The sequence below is a fragment of the Anomaloglossus baeobatrachus genome, chromosome 2 (genome assembly GCF_048569485.1).
Source record: "Anomaloglossus baeobatrachus isolate aAnoBae1 chromosome 2, aAnoBae1.hap1, whole genome shotgun sequence".
Lineage (NCBI taxonomy): Eukaryota > Metazoa > Chordata > Amphibia > Anura > Aromobatidae > Anomaloglossus > Anomaloglossus baeobatrachus.
In genome coordinates, this window is record NC_134354.1 from 63787594 (window position 1) to 63794180 (window position 6587).

The following is a 6587-nucleotide window of genomic DNA, read 5'->3' on the forward strand; positions in this document are numbered from 1 at the left end:
TCAACTCTATAAAAGCAGAAGTTGTGGCAGTTGGCTGGTCTCGAGAATCCAGATGTGTGTTAAGACTAAGCCAAAGAGGAAGGATATTAGTCTTAGGCGGGCTTTGCACGTTGCGACATCGCAAGCCGATGCTGCGATGTCGCACGTGATAGTCCCCGCCCCTGTCGCAGGTATGATATCTTGTGATAGCTGGCGTAGCGAAAATTATCGCTACGCCAGCTTCACATGCACTCACCTGCCCTGCGACTGTTGCTCTGGCTGGCGACCCGCCTCCTTCCTAAGGGGGCGGGTCGTGCAGCGTCACAGTGATGTCACACGGCAGGCGGCCAATAGGAGTGGAGGGGCAGAGATGAGCAGGATGTAAACATCCCGCCCACCTCCTTCATTCCGTAGCCGCTGGCGGCAGGTAAGGAGATGTTCCTCGTTCCTGCGGCTTTACACACAGCAATGTATGCTGCCGCAGGAACGAGGAACAACATCGTACCTGTCGCGGCAGCGTAATTATGAAAAAGTCTGAGCCTGCAACGATGATACGATAACGACGCTTTTGCGCTCGTTAATCGTATCATCTAGGATTTACACACAACGATGTCGAAAGTGACGCCGGATATGCGTCACTTTCGATTTGACCCCACCGACATCGCACGTGCGATGTTGCAACGTGCAAAGCCGCCCTTAGAGAAGCAATTGTTGCTGCCCATTAATTTGAGAAAGTTTATAAGGCCATATTCAAACTATTTGGAGTCCATCATTCACAAGTGAGAAAGATTATTTCCAAGTGGAAAACACTCTAAAGAGCTGACAGTCTTCCCCAGAGTGGTTAATACAGCAAAAGGCGCCCTAAAGTCATATATTGTACTTGTCATAGAAATTGCAAAAAAAAAAACAAGATCTAAAGCTCAGACTCTAAAGGTCTCAGTTAGCATGTCCATTGTTCAAGTTCATGACAGTTCAATTACAATGCTTGTTCATTCTTTTTAAAAGAAGCATGGATAACGTTTACAAAGTTGCATCTGAAAAAACATTTGGCAAAAATCAAACACAGCATATCAGCATAAACACCTCATATCAACTATCAAGCACGATCAGTGGGATGAGTGTCATTAAATGGTATCAACCATGGAGGACACTCAATTTTGATATATATTTTTATAGGTAATGATTAGAGGTGAGCGAATGTGCTCACCACTGCTCAATATTTGACAGAGCATTGGGGTGCTTCGGCACACTCGTTACTTGATCGAGTTTAGCGGGAGCTCGAGTGCCATACTCAAATCCCCTCTCCACATATTTTGCGGCTGTTAGCAAATCAACATGTGGGGATTGCCTGTCATGCATAGTAATGCCGCAGCCATATTGGCTGCTGGCATTACTGTGACTGGCTGGCTGCATCGGTTCATCAGGTCTTATATGAAATGGGGTGTGATGTTCAGCACACTCTCCTATTAAAACAGTTCAGCGAGAGTTGATCTAGGAGGGAGAGCTTAGATTAGAGCAGTTGTATAGGCAGTGTTTAATTCCTATTGCAGTAATTGTATATTGTACTCTTGCACCCTTTAATGTCTTTCATGTGGCACTAAACTGTTTGTTTAGCTTTGTTAAATTAATTAATTAAAAACTGACTTGGGTTCCCCCTTATTTTTGATAACCAGTTAAGATAAAGCAGATAGCTGCGGGCTTGTATTATCAGGCTGGGAAGATCCATGGTTATTTGGCCCTCCCCTGCCTTAAAATACTTGCCCTCAGACGCCCCAAAATTAGGGCATCCCATTAGATAAGCCAATTCTGGCTCTTTATCTGGCTTTTCCCGATTGCATTAGTGTGGTGGCAAGCGGGGTAAAATTTTGGGGGGTTGATGTCAGCTGTGTAATGTTAGCTGGCATCAAGCCCTGGTGTTAGCAATGGAGAGGTATCTATCAGACACCCCCATTACTAACCCAGTAATCCAAAAATAAAACCACACAGAGCTAGAGGAAAAAAATAGTTTATTTGAATAAAGACTCCCCCACACTATCCCTCGTTCACTAATTCATTATCAAAAATAATCCCACAATAGTTCGATCGTAGTCCACGTTCACCGAATGCAGCTCTGGCAACTGTGAAGGGTAGTAAAGCAAATCTTTTTGCTCAACTCTCCTATTGATCTTACAATATATTGGTAGCGGCATAATCTTCCTTAAAATCATATGGAATAAAAAGATCTTGATTTAACCTCCATCCCCCAGAAACTTGGAATTTGTAGTCCTTGCCAGTTGGAGATGGATACATCGGGCACTGACTCATTCCTTATTTTACCTTCTTTTTCAAGTTCTTTCAGAGCTTTTAAAATGACTAAAACTTAGTTTGACACAACTTGGCATCCGGTCTGGAACCATTTTTGCTTTTCTAATGACTAATTTAAGTTTTCATGTTTGTTTTGGGATCAAATGCATTTAAGACACAATCCAAAGGGATATAATAAAGAGTAGGAACCAAAGTGCCTTAAAATATCAAAGACTTTGACCAAGTTTGACTTGGAACCTTAGTCACCCCAAAGTCTATAATTTTTATTTCAACTATAAATAACTTTATCGGTCATTAAACGCCAGGAGCACAGCAAATTATACATCCGCTTATAGCTCTATGTAATTCAGAATGAAAGCACAGTTATTTGGAATATAGAAATCTGCAATGTACAGGGGAAAACCTGAATATTACACTCGATCGTGATTCAATGGTTTGAAAAGCCGGTGACTAAGTGACTAAGTAGTAATCATTTTTTTTCCATTTTGCCTATTGATAAATATAATAGACATAGTAGAAATAGTTTTTCATCCCATCAAAGTCAGTAAGGGGTGATAAATAGAACTGTTATGCATCCATTATCCAAGTCAGCGGTAAAAAAAAAAATATTTTAGCTTTGATTTAAAAGGGGTTTTCAAATATAGGTCCTTTAGTGATAACCTACTGTGATCCCTAGGAATCGGGAACTTCACAGTAAGAGAATTATAGAGGGATCCAAGGGACCAAGTCCATACACATTAGGCCAAAGACGGCCAACTCTGTTTCTAATTATGGGGGAGGGAGGAGAGTGTCTACGGAGGCCTTAAACATTACACGTCATATTTGTAAATCTATGCTTCAGCTAATAGATCATCATGGAATGGTAGAGTTGGAAGGGACCTCAAGGGCCATCAGGTCCAACCCCCTGTGAAATGAAGTGCTGCTGAAAAAAAATCCCCGTTTATGAAAGTGATTTTCTACTTTCTTCCTCATTTCGCAAATGTACTGCAAATAAAATTATGCAACACTTGCTAATTTTAACAATCTAATTGAAGCCTTTAGATACTGAGCTTTAGCTCTTGGGTTTTTTTAATCTATAAAATAACATTGTGAATGACATAGGATAGTGTAATCCAAAGGTTGTTTGCTTTCAAAGAATTTGTTGACATGTTATTTTATCAGCAGCCTTGTTTAGAACTAGAATTGATTACAGTCAATGTGGCACACTGTACAAATGACTGAGCATACCTTAACAGAAAAAGACACCAGAGCTGAGTTTTATACATTATGTATTAGTAAGTAGAGATGAGCGGACCCGTTGAACTTCAGTGCAGCGTGTTCTACTGGTCTTTAGATAGAGTTCAGTTTGGGTTTTCTGAAACCCAATAAAAGTCACTAATTGGACAGTTCTGGTCTCTGCCCATATGCAGCCTCCAAGGAAGGGTGGGGGTTTTTCCTTTTCTAAGGGAACCTTACATCTGATCATGCTGTTGTTATCGCCATTCAAACACTGCAAGCGGCTTGCACTGGCCTGAGCACTGTGCGTACTCTAGCACATTGGTGCTCGTGTGAGTGGTGTTCATATGTAAAGGATCTGAACTGTTTTATTGTAAAGTCTGTGTTTGGTATTAGTAATATTAGTAAGTGATTAATATTAGTATTTAGGCACATTTGTGAAACTAGCAAGAAAGTTGTTGAATCCTTTAAAAAAGAATTTCCTACTTGAAATTAGGTGTACTAAGTCGCAATTACGGTCTTCACAACTCCATTTTGCTAATATTGTATAATTAGTACTGACTGGAGAGTTGTACGTACAAAAACAAAGAAGTATGTTCTAATTTCTGTGTTGACCAATGTCAGATTGAAGCGCTATTTTTTTCCCATATAAAGAGCTGAAATTTTATTGTGAAGCCATACAGTTGACATGTCTGCTTATTAATAAGCAGTGCACCTGTAATGCAAGTCACTACTTATGGATAGTACAAATGGAAGAGTAGTGAGGCAAGCCAGGGTCTGGTAACAGGAGGGCACATATGGATACAGGGAGTTCACAGAAACGTAGTCAGGTCACAATCCGAGGGTCAGAATTCCAGGAGGGGCATAATAGGTTCAGGGAGAAAACTGAGACGTGGTCAGGTAACGGTCCGAGGTCAAAAGCCAGGAGGTCATGACAGGAACAGGGAGCAGGCAGAGAGGAGTGAAACAACGGTCTGGGGTCAAGAAGCAAAGATCTGAACACATGCAGAAACACAGGCCAACAGCACAACTACAGAACCAAAATGTATGACTGGTAAGGTTCTGGTAAAGCATGCTCAGTAAAGAAGCATAGCAATTAACATGAAGATGGAACACCTGAGTAATCAGCACCTCCCAGAACCAGAATGGAATCCAGCGCTGTAAACCAACTTGCCAGCTTAGTAGCTCAAGAAAACACAGCAGAGCATCTCCTAATGTGCAAGATGCTCTGCACAAAGGAATCATGTTACTGCCAGTTCAGTAGTCCAGAGGCGCAGCAGAGCATCTCCTATGGGCAAGATGCTCTGTACAGAGGAATCGTTTCACTGCCAACTCAGTAGTCCAGACTGGTGCAGCAGAGCAAATCCTAGTGTGCAAGATGCTCTGCACAGAGGAATCGGGACCACACCCGTCTGTCTGCTTATACCCACCACTTGGGCTTAGGAATGTACTATATTCAATTTTACCTTAAACTCAATATTAAAACAGTTTATATTTTACTCCATAGCTCCACCTAGTGGTGGCGATTAAGAATTTTTGTATAACCCTACTTTTATGCAGAAACTCCGAATACTATAAAGATATATTAAGAAATTACTCAGCACTATATGTTGGCCAGAAAAACGTCCTGTCGTGATTATCTTTTAAACCATACATTTGTTGTAGAATTTAGAGTAAAAAAATAATAAAAAAAATGAATTTATTTCTTGAAATACAAGTTTCATATTTGGAAAGTGTTCTGTATCGAATGAGTCTGAAATGTATGTGCCAAATAACCTTTTTACTACTTTGTCCCTGTGACCCTTTTACAATGTTTTAACAAACATCCAACATTTCATTCGGGTTCTGTGCAGTCCCTGAAGTGTCTTTCTAGAAATGTCTCTCGTTTCACTGTGCTTCCAAACTGTAGAAGCCAAAAAGGTTGTGGCATTTGTTACTGATACATGAAACTTTAAAACGAGCTTTGCTCAACATATTTACACAAAAATAATTGATGGAGTTTTTTGAGCCGCCTCTAAGAGACTCAGGAGTCATCAAGCCGTAATTAATCCCCGCGCAACAGAGGGAATGAATCTAAGGAATTGCCCCTTAGATTATTATATAGGCTTCATATAGCTCTGGGCGAGGGTTGAGCAAATTTCCAGGAATCCAAATTAATTAACTTGCCAACAAGTCATGAACTGGCCAAAGAGACTTTCATAGTCCATTTCTTATGTGTCTCTGGCATAAAAAGAAAGACTTGGCTCAGTGATTAAGAGCACAAACTATTAAAAAAAAAGTGAGAAGAGAGGAATTTCAAGTAACTCCAAGTTTGATGCCAAGCATTTTTTGACCTCTGGCAACCTAAAAAGCCAGATATAGTTTGTATTAGCCTGTTGAATGAGGCTGGAAGGATTATTCATACCACTCTGTCTATAAGCATGGCTCATTGGACGTTAACACCACAGCCCATCCATTATGAGACCAGAAGTGACTTGGCATCACATCTAGAAAAAAATGGTTGACGCAATAGAAAAAAAGAAACAGACTCCAATTAATGAGAAAAGACCAACCTCTCAAGTATTCAATGCTAACCCATGTACATTTCTTTCAATTGCACCTTTGTTTTATCCAAGCAGAAAGGAATAGATTCTACCTTAGTATCTACTATAGGGCACGCTCATGTAAGGAGGTGGACTGATGGCTGTCGAATTACTTTCCCTGAAAACATTAATCACTTTGTTGTATTGTCCTGTGAATTGTTTATGTCCTGCGTCTTTGTAAATAATGTGATATGTGAATTGTGATGTAATGTACAGTAAGACTGTATGTAAAATGGTATATGTTATAATGTTTTTTATGTGTGATGTTGTACACTGTCCTGCTAGGGTTTTGGGTTCTAGAAAAATAACTCCGGCACTCAAAACGGGACAACAAGAAAAAGTAGAATCCAGATGTTTTTTGCTCAGTATTAATTTTTTTCTTATTTTGATTATTGCTCAAAAAATTTTAATTTTAATTTTAAACAGGAATAAAAATTAATACTGAGCAAAAAACATCCGGATTCTACTTTTCCTTGTTGTCCCGTTTGAGTGCCGAAGTTATTTTTC